The 18384-nt window shown below is 43.8% G+C and overlaps 1 protein-coding gene across 7 annotated transcripts in view; it reads right to left on the bottom strand.

The window, feature by feature from the left end:
- LOC137525094 (histamine N-methyltransferase B-like) overlaps window positions 1-18384 on the bottom strand; it is a 431596-nt gene that overhangs the window by 185189 nt on the left and 228023 nt on the right. The window contains exon 2 of one of the 7 annotated variants that reach the window (XM_068245898.1): window positions 11918-12109. The exons of 5 other annotated variants lie outside the window; for them this stretch is intronic. The gene's annotated coding sequence lies outside the window, so the exon portion shown is untranslated. The remainder of the gene's footprint in view (window positions 1-11917; window positions 12110-18384) is intronic. One more of the 7 variants, XM_068245899.1, reaches the window with a different exon arrangement.

Genomic DNA, 18384 nt, shown 5'->3' with positions numbered 1-18384 from the left:
AATAAAATCATTTGTCACATTGCTGTAACTTGTACACAGTATCCCAGTATATTGCTGTGAGAGATCGCGGAAAAGCCGCCACATGTGCTACTGAGCAGGCGGCTGATTCCGCGTCCAGTGCGGCGGTTTGCACGCGGAAGCGTGTGTTTGGTAGCAGGGCAGAATGCGGAAAAGCCGCCGCATGCAACAACAGTAGGGCGGCTGGTTCCGCGTCCAGCGCGGCGGTTTGCACGCGGCAGCGTGTGTCTGAGTCTGTTAGTACACATAGGCTTAGGAATACAAGCGCGCGCGCTGAGAGGCAGAATTCTTATACTAAGCAGGAAGAGTCAGCTGACCACGCCAATTAGCTAACTCCAGAGCAGGATACTATTGGTTGGGCAATTAGGGGTGGTGCTGGAGAGCACTACTCCATATATAGTTCCTGCTGGTCACTTGCAAGTTGTCTGCCGTTGCGATCACTACGTGGAAGCACTCAGACCTAGTCAGATCCTTCAGTGTGTTTGAACCAGGTGGACCTGGGAATTCACACTTAGCCAGATTATTTGAATTGTATTCTGTTTATGCTTAAGCTAGTTCCAGGGTGTAGAGACCAAGGACCTCACACCCAGCTTAGGGAACTGTGTTATCATCTGTGTTATACTTCAAGCTAGTTCCAGGGTGTAGAGACCAAGGACCTCACACCCAGCTTAGGGAACTGTACTACCATCTGTGTTATCTTTCAGACTAGTTCCAGGGTGCTGAGACTACGGACCTCGCACCCAGTCTAGGGAACTGTATTATCATCTGTTTATACTTCAGACTAGTTCCGGGGTGCTGAGACCAAGGACCTCGCACCCAGAATAGGCATTGTTTGATATGTTATGACTTATAGCTTTTCTGACTACTCCTCTGTCTTCTGATTCGGTACCTCGCATATCTGATATTCCGTTGCCAGACCCTGCTTGACTTGGATACCGAATCAGCCTTCTGTCTTTGTACTTTATCTGTCAGTGTGTTGCCGACCCGGCGTGCCCGACCTCGAGAGCTATCTCTCCCCTTAAGAGATAGTCTCCAGATCAGATAGTGACATCCACCGTCAGGTGTCACTCACTCTCTGGCCCTTCCTGTCTCCAGCCTGACTCCTCCCCTTGGACAGCCTCAGGCTGCTGGAAGGTTCCTGTGCTCCCAGAGCAGTGTCTCTTTACTGTCTATTATCACCTGCTCAGTAGGTGCATTACTCAAAGTACTACTGTTGCACCAAACACTCACATACCAAAAGGTGTCCAGAGGTTAGCAATATATCTGTATTATCGGTGATTCTGCAGATCATCAATAATCAGGTATATATCTGCATTCTTGGTGATACTGCAGATCACCAATAATCAGATTCTCTCTGCGTGCGGACACCGATCGTTATAATTGCTACCATTCTTAGGGCCTGATTCACAAAGCGGTGCAAAGTGTTTGCACGCCTGTGAAAAGCCCTTTATTACGCCTAAACTCAGTTTAGGCGTGATAAAATGAAACTCGCGCGAAATTCCCGCAATCGTGCGGCGCACGGTGCAGTGTGCGCGATGCACCCATTAAGCCCTATGGGCGCTGCGCGCGGAGTTGCGCGATTGCGCACGCAAAACTTTGCGCGCGGGACTTTGCGCGCGATAAAGAGCACAAAACGGTGCTAACTCAGCAGTGCAAAGGTTATCACGACTAAAGTCTTTTAGGCGTGATAACTGAGTTATCACCGCTTTGTGAATCAGGCCCCTACTCTGTTAATGGCAGGAGCCTCAAACCTGATACAGTCAGTCATTGGGTGACTGGGGTCCAAATTCGCTGAAGGGGTGGAGCCACAAACAGCCAATCAGATTTGTTAGATTGATTTCAGCCATTCTGTTATTGGCAGGGTTCTCAAACTTGACACAGTTGGTCACTGGATGACTGGGATTAATATTCAGGAAAGTGGGTGGAGCCTACAACAGCCAATCAAAATTCACCTATTGATTTTCAAGGGGAATATTTACATTGCTGCCACTCTTACACTCTTAATGGCAGATGACTCAAATCTGGTACAGTCAGTGACTGGGGGACTTGGGTTTAAATTCTAAAAAGGGGCAGGCTACAAATAGCCAATCAGATTTGTTTTTATTTCAATGGGATAATGCAACTTATTAATGCCAATGACCCCAAAACTCATAAACTTGGTCATTGGGTGACTGTATGTCAAGGTTAGAAACAGTGTAAACAGTGTAATTGAGAACACACCTGAGCTTAATCTGAACTAATGCAGAGAAGGGGAAATGATGTAACTATCACACCAACCAATAACCATGCATTATGGTAAAAGGTCCATGCTGGAACGCATGCGTCACTTCCTCCGCATCACACGCGGGGGAACAGCCGCAGTGGACGCCCCAACCCTAATGTCTAGCCAATCAAAAGAAGGACAACAAATACGTCACATAATAATGCTCTTAAGGGGAATTTTCCTTTTAGATTGTACTACAGTTCTTTTGATTGTATTACAGTTTTTAATTGTGTTGTTTTTATACTTTGTAGATGTTCACTATATATTTAAAGGCCTGAAGAAGGGTTACCAACCCGAAACAAATCGATGTTGTTGCCTTTTTTTCCAATCAACTATATGCACTTTTTACGTGATTAAAGAATTTGTGTACATGTTTCTGCACCTTTTTGCAAATAAAAAAGAAAAAGTAATTTTTCAATTTTTGATCTTCCGTGTCTTTGGTATATCCCTGATTAATTATTTAGACTTTAAGCTTGGTGTTTGTGGTGCACCTGCAGGGATTTTTTGTATAATTTGCTTCTCCCAAATACACTAACTAAAGGTTAGAAACAGTGGGCGGAGCCAAAATAACTTTTTACATGGGAAAATCTAAACTGCAGCCATTCTTACACTGTTAATGTCAGGGTTCTCAATCTTGACACAGTTGGTCACTGGGTGACTGGGATTAATATTCAGAACAGTGGGTGGAGCCTACAACAGCCAATCAAAATCCAACTATTGATTTTCAAGGGGAATATTGAAACTGCTGCCATTCTTACACTGTTAATGGCAGAGGCCTCAAACCTGCTACAGTCAGTTATTAAGAGACTGGGGTTTAAATTCACTAAATGGGCGGAGCCACAAACAGCCAATCAGATTTCTTTGCTGGATAAACTGCTTCCATTCACACAATTTTGATGCCAGGAACCCGAAAACTCACAAACTTGGTCATTGAATGACTGTGTGTCAAGGTTACAAAAATTGGGTGGAGTAAAAAACAGATTTCCTTGGGAAAATGTAAACTGCAGCCCTTCTTCACTGTTAATGGCAGGGTTCTCAAACTTTGCACAGTTGGTTACTGGGTGGCTGGGATTAGTATTTGGAGAAGTGGGTGGAGCCTAAAAAAGCCAATCAAAATTCACCTGTTGATTTTCAAGGGAAATATTAAAATTGCTGCCATTCTTGCACTGTTAATGGCACAAGCCTCAAACCTGGTTTGTTGGCTTGTGCCATTAACAGTGCAAGAATGGCAGCAATTTTGGTCATTGGGTCACTGGGGTTCAAATTCAGAAAAGGGGGCAGAGCCACAAACAGCCAATCAGATTTATTTGATGTCACTGGGAAAATACAAATTATTGATGCCAAGGACCCGAAGGCTCACAGACTTGGTCATTGAGTGACTGTGTGTCCAGGTTACAAAAAGTGGGCGGAGTCACAAACAGCTAATGTGATTTGTTTAATTTCTATGGGAATATACAAATTATTGATGCCAAAGATTCCAAAGCTCACAAAATTGGTCATTGAGTTTTTGTGTGTTAAGGTTAGAAAAAGTGGGTGGAGCCAGCACCAGCAAAATCCATATTCTATCAACGCCGGGTCATCAGCTAGTTAACTTTTACAAAAGCACTCCCAGAAAAGGATCTATACGCCTCCCTACTCACTTGCACAGTATTTTGGCAGTTTGAGCAATTGCCATTCAGTAAGTGGTTAACTAAAGAAATAATCGAGAATCCCCCATAAAGAGATGGACTAGACCAAACCTGAAAGATCTGTAAGACTTTCACTACTTATTGTAAGTGACAGCCACATAGGAAAAAGTAATGTATAGTGCATTTTAGCTTTGAAAGAAATGTACAATTTAAGTATGTATTTTAAATTTTTTCTTGATAGATATTCTTTAAAGGGACTCCGAGCAGTGCAGAAACTATGGAAAGATGCTATTTTTGCGATCAAAATTTCAGCGGCCGCGAATTCGATCACAAAAATAGCGAAAACTAAAAGGCGTAGGGCAGCGGTTTATATATCATTGGAAAGAGGAGAAAGAGAGCTTTAAAATGTTATGCATCTTTCCATAGTTTCTGCACTGCTCGGAGTCCCTTTAACTACTTGCCGACCGCTCCACTCCAATTGGCATGAACGCGGCGGCAGCCCCAGGACCACCCCACGCCGATCGACTGGAATGCTGGAGCTCCGCTCCGCCATCAGTAGTCCAGCGGCGATCGCTGCTCAGGGACTGTTAAGACTGTGCAGTGCTGCGATCGAAGGCAGCGCTGTACTGGGGACAGCCGTGTCACTCGGCTGTCCCCCTGGGGGAGACAGGAGCGATCTGCTGTCATAGGCTGAAGCCCATGACAGCCAATCGCTGTTATTGGCTGGCTGTGGAAGGGAGGGAGGGGGGGGGAAGAAAAAAATATAAAAAAAAAATACATTTATTTAAAAATATATACATATATATTTGTACAAAAAAATAAACATCCTGGGAGCAATCATAGCCCACAAACAGAGAGCTCTGTTGGGGGGGGGGGGGGGGGGGAGGGGATCAATTGTGTGCTGAAATGTGGCAGCCTCCATATTCTGTTCACTTCAGTTGTTCTTTAAAGTGACCCTGAGATGGGGCCACATGAATAAAATATACATACCTGGTGCTTCCTCCAGCCTGTGAGCCTGATCGCTCCCACGCCGTCCTCTTCTTCCTCTCTGTTCTTCTGCAAATGGTCCCAGAAAGTCCTTTGGTCCGGCGCCAACTGTCTTCTAGTCCAGGGTCGCTGGGGGCGCCGCCAGCACAGTATTACTGCACAGGCGCAGAGCGAGATAGGGGAGCACGTTTGACCAGACTGCACATGCTCTGACTGGCCTTGATTGATGGATTTTCTAGGGCCAGTGGCGGGCGAACGGGCAGTTAGAAGAGGACGGTGTGGGAGCAATCAGGCCGGAGGGGCTAGAGGAAGTCCCAGGTATGTATATTTTATTCATGTGGCCCCTGTTTTAAGTACACTTTAAAGTGTAACTGCCGGGCATAAAATCAATTCTTTATTTTTATCTGTTAAACAAGTAATAAAGATGCTAGACAGGTAATTCAAACATTAAAATCACTATTACTTTTCTTGTTGATAAATGATCATTCCCCAATTTACCTGACTCATTTCGTACACACAAAATTTAATACACAAAAAGGAAGTTGCAGGGCATGCTGGTTTGTCGTTTTTTGCTTCTCTACTTCCCCTCAGACTCAACTAATGCAGCCCGATTGGCTGAAGCCTCTTTCCCTCCTGTTTTCCCCTCCCACACCTCTGTTCCTCTCTGATTGGCAAATATTTATCTTGCTGAGACAAAGCACTTTCTACAGTGAAGGGTGGGCAAATCAGGCAGAGGAGGGTAAGGGAGGAAATGACATCAGGATTGGCTTCAAAATAGCCACAGTTAAAATGGGAATGTAGAAAAATCACTAAAATCAAAACGTGGACAGTGCAATACATGTTATGTAAGTAGAGCAAGTATTTATCTACATACAGTATATATGTGTTGTTTTTTTCTGAGATAGTATGGCTGACAGCTCCTCTTTAAATATAAGCACACTAACCATATAAGCCCGAAGAGTGACGGTGAGCGATAGCAAGGATATACGTATACAGAAATAAGGCGCTGTACAATTTGTCAGAACTATACGGATGAGTAGAAATAAATAGTCCTTTTGTCCGGAACTCTCTGCAGTTGTTTTACCAAGCATGTCATGTTAATCTCAGGGACAGATCCCCGAGGTCTGCAAGACTTTTGTACTCTCCTATTCCCCTGATATTTGTTGTTCCAGTTTCTGGAGAGGAGAGATTAACTCTACACAATGCATTTATTCAGAATTCTGCTCAGTAAAACTAACAGAGATTGTACCTGTTCCCCCAGACTCCGCAGAAATCCCTGCCATATCCCCTGGGCATACCGCTTACATATCTGGGATAGAAAGAGAAAAGACATCTGATCGCCCGTCCCCCAGTCATATCTGCATTATTTTACTTGTATTATTATCTGTATCTGTAAAGTAACATCATACCATGCTGTGCTGTGTTCTGTATTAAAGGGGCACTATGGCGAAAAATAAGAAGTATGTTTTTCCTGAGTAAAATGAGCCATAAATTACTTTTCTCCTATGTTGCTGTCACTTACAGTAGGTAGTAGAAATCTGACAGAAGTGACACTGCCAAAAAAAAAAAACTGTAGCGAGCAGGGAAGCTGGATAGCATCATTGTTTAAATCCTTTTTAGGGAATATCTTTATAAAGAAAGAAAGCCTTGCTGAGAATCCCCTATGAAAAGTCACTTCTGTCAGATTTCTACTACCTACTGTAAGTGACAGCAACATAGGAGAAAAGTAATTTATGGCTCATTTTACTCTGGAAAAAACATACTTCTTATTTGTCTAAGTTTGCACATATTTAAAACTCTACAATTCGCCATAGTGCCCCTTTAAACATGATTTGTAGATATTCTGAATATACAGTCTATAAAAATGAATTCAGAAGTCTTTCGGGCAATATTTTCTGCTCATATTGAGCCAAATGCTTCAGAACTCATTGGACAGCGCTTCACAGTGAAGATGGACAATGACCCAAAGCATACTGCAAAAGCAACAAAAGAGTTTTTGAAGGGAAATAAGTGGAATGTTATGCAATGGCCAAGTCAATCACCTGACCTGAATCTGACTGTGCATGCATTTCACTTGCTGTAGACAAAACTGAAGGCAAAATGTCCCCAAGAACAAGCAGGAACTGAAGACAGTTGCAGTAGAGGCCTGGCAGAGCATCACCGGGGATGAAATCCAGCGTCTGGTGATGTCTGTGTGTTCCAGACTTCAGGCTGTAACTGACTGCAAAGGATTTGCAACCATGTATTAAAAAGTGAGTTTGATTTATGATTACTATTCTGTCTCATTACTTTTGCTCCCTTAACAAGCGGGAAGCACATATGCCAACCGTTGTAATTCTCACACCGTTCACCTGATTTGGATGTAAATACGATCACATTAAAGCAAAGTTCATTTCATTTCAAATCCAATGTGGTTGTGTATAGAGCCAAAAATGTTAGAATTGGGTTGATGTCCCAATATTTATGGAATTGACTGTACTAGAAGCAGAGAGAGCTCAGTTTCAGCACATTGCTAATGTTTACTGATTGTAGCAGACAAAGGAATGTAAACAAACGATAATGTTATCACCTCTTCCAATGCAACAAGATTTTCACGGTAGAAGTAAATGCTGTGTTTAACCACTTTACCCCAAAGGGGTTTCTACCCCAAAGGCTCATACACACGTTGGATTTTTTTAAATGACCAGTCGTTTGGAAGTTTGAACATCCGGTCATTTGGATGTCAAATCGGGCGTGTGTATGGTCAGTCGTTCACCTGATAATACTGGATTTGAACGATCCGCCAAGCGGATCCATCAAAACCAGTCTTATCAGGTGAACCCCACTAAACTCATGGGAACACACGTCCACGCAGGGAGCGCGCACATGCACAGTGGCAGCAGCTCTGTTTGACTTATAATAACGTCCTGGAGCCGTTAAGAGGCTCAGCTTGTCATTAACCCTCCTGGCGGTTTATAAAAAATCCGCCAGGGGGCAGCAAAGTCTTTTTTTTAATTTATTTTTTTATTTTTTCACGTAGCGAGACAAAGTCTCGCTACATGATAGCCGCTGCTCAGCGGCATCCCCCCAGCCCCTCCCCTTCAAAGAACGGGATCTCCTGGAGGGCTTCCCCCGTCGCCATGGCGACGGGCGGCATGACGTCACCAACGTCATCAACGTTGTGACGTCATTGGGAAACCCGATCTACCCCTCAGCGCTGCCTGGCACTGATTGGCCAGGCAGCGCACGGGGTCTGGGAGGGGGGCCTCACGGCGCAGCGAGCGCCGCGTAATCGGTGCAGAGCGGCGGCGATCAGAGGGCACACGCAGCTAGCAAAGTGCTAGCTGCGTGCTGCAAAAAAAAAAAACTTATCAAAATCGGCCCAGTAGGGCCTGAGAAATCCCCCTGCGCGGCATAGCCCGTGCTCAGCACGGGCTTACCGCCAGGGAGGTTAAGTGGTTAAATGCTGTTCTGCTACAATTTTTTTTTTGTGTGCGGTTGTGAATTTTATGCTGGAAATAATCTTTTAGGACAAATAAAAAATGCTGAGTTTCATACCACTTTAATTAATACAAGGTTCTTCTGGGAAATAACAGCCATTTTCATTTAATCAGTTAAAGGACCATTATCGCATTTAAAACACATGTTTATAAAATGTACCTTTCTACCATAGTAAAATGGCCTATAAATTACTTTTTTCCTATAACTTATAGTATTATTATTATTATTTAGTATTTATATAGCGCTGACATCTTCTGCAGCGCTGTACAGAGTATATAGTCTTGTCTCTAAACTGTCCCTCAGAGGAGCTCACAATCTATTCCCTACCATAGTTCTATGTCTATGTATGTATTGTGTAGTGTATGCGTTGCAGTCTAAGGCCAGTTTTAGGGGGGGAACGAATTAACCTATCCGTATGTTTTTGGGATGTGGGAGGAAACCGGAGTGCCCGGAGGAAACCCACACAGACACAGGGAGAACATACAAACTCCTTGCAGATGTTGACCGGGCTGTGATTCGAACCCGGGACCCAGCGCTGCAAGGCGAGAGCGCTAACCACTACGCCATCGTGCTGCCCATAGTAGACAGGAAATAACTGACTGATCTGACAGGTTAGGACTAGCCCATCTCCTCATGGGGGATTCTCAGTATTGTCTTTATTTTTTACAAAAGCACTCCCTGGAAAGGATCTATACAAAGGCGTCAGCCAGCTTCCCTACTAGTTTGCACACTATTTAGGCAGTTGGGGTGAGCAACTCCCATTCGGTAAGTGCTTTCGTAAATTATAAAATAATGGAGAATCCCCCGTGAGGGCATGGACATGTTCACAACCTTTCAGAACGTTAAGATTTTTACTGCTTTCTGTAAGTGACGGCAACATGGGGAAAAAAGTAATTTATAGTCTATTGTACTCTGGGAGAAATCTACATTTTATATGTATGTATTGTAAATGTTCCAATTTTTCACAATAGTTGCTCCTTCAAGGTAAAATGTTATGCAAATAAGTTCAGCACTGACAAGCTGTAAAACGATCATGTGGTGGAGCTCTGTGTAGGAGTTTACCAGTGCAGGCGGCCTGTGAACCAGTGGCTCTTGCGCAGCTTATGTTGGTTTTTAGCCTTGCATCTCTATGATGCATATACTGTATTTTTTGGACCATAAGACTCACTTTCCCCCCTAAAAAAGTGTGGAAAAAAGTCACTGCATCTTATAGTCCAAATTCAGGGAGTTCCTGACTTGTGAACGCCTGCCAATGCGAACCTCCAACCCGCTGCAATGTCAGGGACTCCCTGTACTGTGCCCAGGCAGAGAGATGACACAGGGACAAATGGAGGACACAGGGGGACACAAAGGGGCATAGAGGAGGACACAAAGGAGCATAGAGGAGGATACATGGAGGATGGGGTGGACACATGGGGGACACAGGAGGATACAAGGAGGACAGAGGCAGCCAGACACATCTGGGTCACAAGAGGCACAAGGAGGCATGGGGTACAAAGGGGGCATAATCCACAAGATGCCCCTTCAGCATGGATGCACCAGGTTTAGTATATATATATATTTTCCACTTGTTTTTGTACTGTAAACCTGGGTGCGTCTTTTGGCTAGGATGGTCTTATAGTCCAAAAAATACGGTACATAGTTTAAGCAATTAACAGAGACTTTTTACCTGTCTCCTATTTGTTTGGAGGTTCATTTGCTTTTGCAGAGACCTGGGTTTTCTTGCAGGCGTGCCAGCAGCAGAGGAGTTTTGTGGATTGGTACTTGCCACTGTATGTGGGTATAACCAAATAGACAACTAAGGACAAAATATTTACCCATTAGCAACTTCAGTAGAGTTATCTGGTTTGAGATAAGTTCACTGCTTTTGGTCTCAGTCAGCAGAACTCGTTAAGCTGTAAATTCTTGGAATGCTTTGATTTTTATCTCTCTCTACTAGCAGAAAATATAAAAATTGAAAGCAGAAGTCCTCTTTTACTGTCTTATACTGCCTCCAAGTGACAAGTAAAATAAATTGTCCAGGAGCACTTGCAAGCCTCTAAATAAATTGGCTGCTAACGAGTTAAACCAGCACCATGTCAATAAAAATCTGTGCTTTACTAGCATACAGCAACATAGTACAAAAGTACTGACTATATAACATTAATTGCCCAATTCGAGCCTAAGCCGAGATCAGTGTAGACCAGTCTATGTCAGTGAGGGCTAACATGGGCAATTCAATTGCATGAGTAGTATCAAAAAAGTTTCCATCAGCTCAAAAACAGATGAAGATATATAGTGGAATCTGGCAAAGTTCAACTAGCTAACATTATGGTCCTCGGGGGTGATAATTTCATAGGAGCAAATGGGCAATTGCCCAGGGCCCCAGAACCTGTGAGTGGGCCCTAAATCCCCCCTCCCCCTTTCAGTGGCTATAAAGGATGCAGGGGGTGTGCACAAGGTGTCACCATTAGAATGGTCACACATGAGTGTCACTGCAGTGTGTAATATTACAGCTGTCTGGCCAGGGCGCTCCCCTTCTTCTTTTTTCAGCACATCCTTCAGGCCCAATGGTAGCTTTTTTTTACATTGAGTTAGGCTGAGGCACTGGGAATATCTTGTTCTTACAGGTGCCGTTTGATAAATGAGAACTTACTAAAGGCAAACCAAACATGGCCAAATGTATGTTTCTTGCCTGCTTACTCCAATCTGGTATATATAATCATGTGTGCAAAATGCCCCAAGGGAATTTATGTGGGAGAAACAAGACAAACTCTACGTGAGCGTATGAACCGTCACAGGTTCACCACTAACAAGAAAAAGCGCTATAACAAATATACTGATCTCCCAGTGCCCACACATTTCTGCTCACGTGGACAAAGTTTGAGTGATCTTCTCATCACTGTATAAATTGGTCGCTTCAAATCGCACAAAGAAAGACTAAATTTATACATAGGTTCAAAACTGTAGATGAAGGTTTAAACAAGGATTACAATTTCTTGTGCAGCTACGATGGGTTTTAGATGCCACTTTTCTTTTTATTTCTTGTGCTAGCAAGATGGGTTTTAAATTCCACAATTATATTTAGCCTATGACAAACTTTATATGCACCCTGCCCAAGTTACTGTGAAACTCTGGTTTTACAATATTTCCTCACTACACTGAGTCTGTGCTATGCGATGTTCAAGCATCCAAATGGTCTTATCTATTTGTCATAAATTAGTTAGCATCCCTGTGAGACCCTCCTGAGGTTGTAATTAAGGCATCCAATGACATTTATTTATGGTTTCAGAACAATGTATCTCCTTTTAATGTTCAGTGTGTGTAAGCTGTGTGTCTGAGGAAGGCTTTATAGCCAAAAGCTTACTCCTTCTCTTCTAAGTAAGCCAATAAATGGTATCATCCTGATTCAGAACTTCTTGGCTACCTAGACAAAATGTTTGGTTTTAATGGGGGAAAGAGGCACCTAAGGATAAATAAAACCAAGGTCCTGCACAGGAAGTGGGCAACAGCCCACAAAATGCACCACCAGCCACTGTCTAAATAAATACTTTTTGCTTACCTTTTAGCAAGAGAGCGACTACATCAAGTCAACTCCAGTTCCATCCCAGCGGAGGCAGGACTAAGATCTCCACTTGATCTACTGTTGATTGGCCCCTCAGCATCCTCCTCTTGTGAATACACTTCCTTCTCCTTTTTTTTGCCAAATTTTGGTTGGATCTGCACCATTTGGGCTCCTGTTGTCTCTGTGTTTCTTAAAGCAAACCACAAGCGAAAATAATCTTATAAGATAATGAATTGTATGTGTAAGTACAGCTAAGAAATAGAACATGTGTGGGCAAAGAAAAGAGTCTCGTATTGTTTCCATTACAGGAAACGTTACGAAACTTCAGTTGTTATCGATGCAAAAGAGCTTTTCTTGAGTTATTCAACGCGCCAGGTGAAAGACAGTCCCGTTTTCTGAAACACTTAAACAGCCAAGAAACAGTGAGAAAAAGCTTGAGATAAGGTTTTACTGCAGGAAAAGTCAAAGGATCATTATGTCTGCTTTGTTTTAGAGCTTAAAATACAGAGGGGTTGATTCACTAAGTAAAATATTTAATCCTACGTAGCGTAATGCTATTGGCAGCATAGCGTGCATTATTACGTTTGCTCAGAGTAGTAACTAGTAACTTACGCTCTCTATTTGGAAACAGCGGGTGCTCCACTCCTCCCACCCTGAGCCCCTTCGGGTCCAGTAACTTTAAAGGACGTGATCCTGGCGCTCTGATTGGCCCAACAGGCTGCCTGTCACTTGACAGCGTGCATTAAGGCGCGCAGGTTTAAATCGCACGAGTAACAGGAGGTTACTCACGCTATTTTTCTTAGTGGATCAACCCCAGAGTGTGGTTTTAAAACTGCAACTGTGACAGAATGATGTAATATAATAAATCTATATAACGCAAAATGAAAATATGAGACTCTTATTTGCTACTAATGTTTTATTTATAAGCTGTACTACGCATACAGTTCTTTATCTTATTTTTTTTATTTTTTTTGCTTCAGGTATGCTTTAAGGCGACCTGTCATCTTGCTTCTCCCCCACACAAAATGTTGTCTGGGCCCCCATACATAGCAGCACCGTTCTCCAATTTGCCACACACCCTCCCGACCACAATATGAGGACCCTCCCGTTTCAATGTACAGTGGCCCCCTTGTGCAAAGCAGACCCCTTCCTCGCTGTGCATCCATTCTATCGCATGTGCAACCCCCCCATGTGCAGCCCCCACTTCCATGTGCCCCCCCCCCCCCCCTTCCCCGTGTGGCCTTTGCAGAAATGTGACCCTGGAAAGAAAGCAATCCTGATGTGTGAACTGATCATTATAACATGGAAAGCACGGCAATTATGTGGGGAAGGACCCTTAGCCTGGCTACTGCTGATAATTCATTACGGTAATGAGATCTTCTGGCCTGACAGACAGCCTGGGTAAAAGGTCAGGAAACAGGTCCAGCTCTGCTTATTAGTAATATTGGCAAACAGGTTATCTAACACCACTAGCTTTATAGAGGAATTATGCCCTGCCACATAGAGCTATGCTACACAGATGAGCCCCTGGAGTAAACTTTAATGATATAAGACAGACCTCTAAAATACCTTTCTCTTCAATGCTTTGGTTCCTAGTTGGTCACATGGCTAATGCCTACATATTGGGCAGGAAAGGAAAGGAATGGAATGTACCCAGTGGGGATACAGACAGCAGGGATGGTGCAAATCCTATGAGTTCACTTTACTCTCATTAACGGAGCAGGAAATACTACCATTTGCCAGCAGGTGCGTTTGCAGGAAAAGTTATTTATGCATATTATACATTTATACATAGCTTAAAGCAACCAAGCAGCATTCATAGCCCCCAGGGCTTCTCATTAGCACATTAAAAATGCACGCTAGCAATGTGGCTTGTTACTAAAAAAATCAATTCTACCTTTTCTTTTTACATTTAAATGTTTGTTAGAGGCCCCTGCTGTGGGTGAGGCCCCAAGTGACTGCTTGGTTCGCCTGGGCTTAGCTGCACTCCTGGCCCCAGGACCAGAGGGGCCCTCTGTCAGCCACTGTATTAGCTCTTCATTGATGTTATGTTAGTCATTATCACCTCTATATGTGCTTTGATTAGTAGCATGACGCCAGATGAAGCAGGTTCATCAGGCGGCATGGGCCCTGGAGCGGCATTCTGTCCCTGTTCCCTCCCCCCGCGTCTGCCACTCTTGTTACCTTCTGAGCTGGTGGCCACTTCCTCTATAATAGTCCCCAGCTGCTGTGAAGAGGAAGGAAGCAGGAAGGCAGCTCCCTGTAGGGGCAATGTAAATCGCCATTACTAGGGGAACTACTGTCCTGCTGCCTTCCTCTTCACAGCAGCCGCGGGTCGCAGTTATGTGACAGATGTCTATGACGGAGGAGAGGGCCGGCGGGGACTCTAATGGAGGAAGCATCCGCCATCTCATAAGGTAGCACGAGCGGAGGCTGTGGGGGGGAGCTAGCACTGGAGGCAACTATACTACCTATACTGGGGCAACTATACTAGCTACCTATACTGGGGCAACTATACTACCAATACTAGGGCAACTATAGCTACCTATATTGGGGCAACTATACTACCTATACTGGGGCAACTGTACTAGCTACCTATACTGGGACAACTATACTACCTATACTAGTGCAACTATACTTGCTACCTATACTGGGACAACTATACTACTGATACTAGGTCAACTATACTAGCTACCTATACTGGGGCAACTATACTACCTATACTGGGGCAACTGTACTAGCTACCTATACTGGGGCAACTATACTACCTATACTAGGTCAACTATACTTGCTACCTATACTGGGACAACTATACTACTGATACTAGGTCAACTATACTAGCTACCTATACTGGGGCAACTATACTACCTATACTGGGGCAACTATACTAGCTAGTAGCTACCAATACTGGGGCAACTATAATACCTATACTAGGGCAACTATACTAGCTACCTATACTGCGGCAACTATACTACCTATACTACGGCAATTATACTAGCTACCTATACTGGGGCAACTATACTAGTTACCTATACTGGGGCAACTATACTAGCTACCTATAATGGGGCAACTATAATACTTATACTAGGGCAACTATACTAGCTACCTATACTGCGGCAACTATACTACCTATACTGCGGCAACTATACTAGCTACCTATACTGGGGCAACTATACTAGCTACCTATAATGTGGCAATTATACTACCTATACTGCAGCAACTATACTACCTATACTGGGGCAACTATACTAGCTACCTATACTGGGGCAACTATACTAGCTACCTATACTGGGGCAACTATACTAGCTACCTATACTGGGGCAACTATACTACCTATACTGGGGGAACCATGTAAAACTCGCACTGGGGCCCATAGCTTCTAAGCTATGCCACCACCTCCCAGGGTTGACAACTGTCCCTCTTTAGACGGACAGTCCTTACAAAACAAGGCACAAATGCTGCTGTGACTTGTCCATACTTTCTCTGTGGGTGTCCGTTCTTTTAAACCTGAAACCTCCGCTCAGTCCATATCCTCTAGTGCCCTTATGTGTTTAGTGTGGCTGCAGCACCTTTAAGCCACAGCTCCTCCCTCTGACCGGGATTCTTGCTATACTTGCTTGCTAGGAGTTTTTTTTTTAGGCATTTAGGTACTGTAGGGGGTAGGGGGAAAAAAAAGAGTTGAACTTACCCGGGGCTTCTAATGGTCCCCCGCAGACGTCCTGTGCCCGCGCAGCCACTCACCGATGCTCCGGCCCCGCCTCCGGTTCACTTCTGGAATTTCCGCCTTAAACTCGGAAAACCACTGTGCCTGCTTTGTCGTGTCCTCGCTCCCGCTGATGTCACTAGGAGCGTACTACGCAGGCACAGACCATACTGGGCCTGTGCAATACACTCCTGGTGATGTCAGCAGGAGGGTGGGCACGGCCACGCAGGCGCAGTGGTTTTTCAAACTTTAAAGTCACAAACTCCAAAAGTGAACTGGAGGCGGGGACCGGATCATCGGTGAGTGACTGCACCAACACAGGATGTCTGCGGGGGACCATTAGAAGCCCCGGGTAAGTTCAACTCTTTTTCCCCCTACCCCCTTTCAGTACTCCTTTAAGGTGCATTCCCTGCTCATGTGTCATTTCACACAAGAAGCTTTTCATGGCATTCAAATAAAAGTGACATGTTGCATACGGAGCTGGGAAAAAAGGGCGCAGGCAGCTAGTGGACAAAAAGGGCGCCGCCATTCACTCCCATAATAAATAACGTTTAATGGGCGCAGAGCAGGAAAAAAGGGCGCCAGAGCTAAATAAAGTTCACAAACGGCGCCCGGAGCTAAATAAAGTTTACAAACGGCGCCCGGAGCTGTTTAATGATTTATAACTGAGCTTGTGTTCAATTACGTTTATAAAATGCACCCGTGCCGAATAACGTTTATGAAAATACTAAATATATTTATCTTATTTAAATAATTAAAACATTATTTAAAGTTTTATCCCTTACTGTTTTTAAAACATTATTCACAAAACAAAGCGATCAGTACGTAATGTAAATTGGAATATATTTTTTTATTTAAAGTTTTATCCCTTACTATTTTTAGAACATTATTCACAAAATAAAGCGATCAGTACGTAATGTAAATTGCAATATATTTTTTGCATCCATAATTAGTAAAACATTATTATCCACATAATAAAGGGGGGTCTTAGGTTTAGGCACCACCAGGGGGGTCTTAGGTTTAGGCACCACCAGGGGGGTCTTAGGTTTAGGCACCACCAGGGGGGTCTTAGGTTTAGGCACCACCAGGGGGGTCTTAGGTTTAGGCACCACCAGGGGGGTCTTAGGTTTAGGCACTAACAGGGGGGTCTTAGGTTTAGGCACCACCAGGGGGGTCTTAGGTTTAGGCACCAACAGGGGGGTCTTAGGTTTAGGCACTAACAGGGGGGTCTTAGGTTTAGGCACTAACAGGGGGGTCTTAGGTTTAGGCACTAACAGGGGGGTCTTAGGTTTAGGCACCACCAGGGGGGTCTTAGGTTTAGGCACCAACAGGGGGGTCTTAGGTTTAGGCACCAACAGGGGGGTCTTAGGTTTAGGCACCAACAGGGGGGTCTTAGGTTTAGGCACCAACAGGGGGGTCTAGGGGTTAGGGGTAGGTACAGGGAGGGTTACTTAGGCACCAACAGGGGGGGTCTTAGGTTTAGGCACCAACAGGGGGGTCTTAGGTTTAGGCACCAACAGGGGGGTCTTAGGTTTAGGCACCAACAGGGGGGTCTTAGGTTTAGGCACCAACAGGGGGGTCTAGGGGTTAGGGATAGGTACAGGGAGGGTTCTGTGTAAGAGTAGGCTTAGGTATAGTTTTAGTAAAATTTTAGTAATAATTACTAATGTTTTACAACACTTATTACGAACGTACTTATATTTATATCATCGTTATAAAGAATATTTTCAGATTTTATTATAAGAACAAACCATAAATGAAGGTTATTCACAATAATATACAATTATAACAATTAAACATATATTATTGTTTTTTTAATAAAAGTAATTATAAGTTTAACTTTAGAAATAGGGAAGATTAACGTTTTCACAATTTCCGATTTTATAAACATTATTTAATGATTTATAATTTTGTTAAACTTTATTTGTAAACAAAATATAGCACACTATTTTTATAAACCCTATTAATGATTAATTATTATTTAGAGTTTACACCCCGCGCCCTTTTTGTCCAGGCGCCCTTTTTGTACGTACGCGTTGCATACACAGACTGTTTAGAGAGGTTGCTTATGGAATATACCAGAAAGGTATAAATTAGCCCGCTGCAGCCATTAACCTAGCACTTAAAAGCATTTGAAAAAGTGACCACGCCCACAGTTTAGCCTCACCCACAGCACACTTTAAAAGTGTGTTGCTTACTCCGCCCCCTCCTCACCACCCCAATACATCCCCCCCCCCCACCAAAAGTTTGTAGTTTTTTGGCCTTTTGGCTGTAAGAAATGGGTAATTGGGTTGGCAACCCTGCCAGCCTCCCAATGTTATCCTATTTTTTAAATCAGTATTAATTACAGATGTTATTTCTATTTAATGCCCAGCATGTGGACCTCTCCTTGTTGGAAGAGCAGAGGAGGCGGCTAGGCAAGCGTTCGTCTATGACAGTGACTGCGGGGTTATTAATAATTGTGCATATCAGCGGCGGTTTCACATCTCGATAACATGTAACAAGCCGCAAATAGCAGCTATGTGTCTTTTATCATTTATATTCACTGTTACAAACAACCTCTGTGTTCTCACGTCGGGCTGAAGGGGGGATAATAGGAAGTGCTGAGCCAGGACTCTCGTCTCCTCTAACACTTCTGCACTGTTCTTTTTCATTCCAGCCACTGACATCAATTGTTAAATTAGTCCAGGTGATAATTAGCACGGCAAACTTTGCAGTATCACCAGGACTGTTAATTTATAACAATTTCACGCTGCTCTGT

The sequence above is a fragment of the Hyperolius riggenbachi genome, chromosome 7 (genome assembly GCF_040937935.1).
Source record: "Hyperolius riggenbachi isolate aHypRig1 chromosome 7, aHypRig1.pri, whole genome shotgun sequence".
Taxonomy (NCBI): Eukaryota; Metazoa; Chordata; class Amphibia; order Anura; family Hyperoliidae; genus Hyperolius; species Hyperolius riggenbachi.
This window is presented reverse-complemented; position numbering and strand designations above follow the sequence as displayed.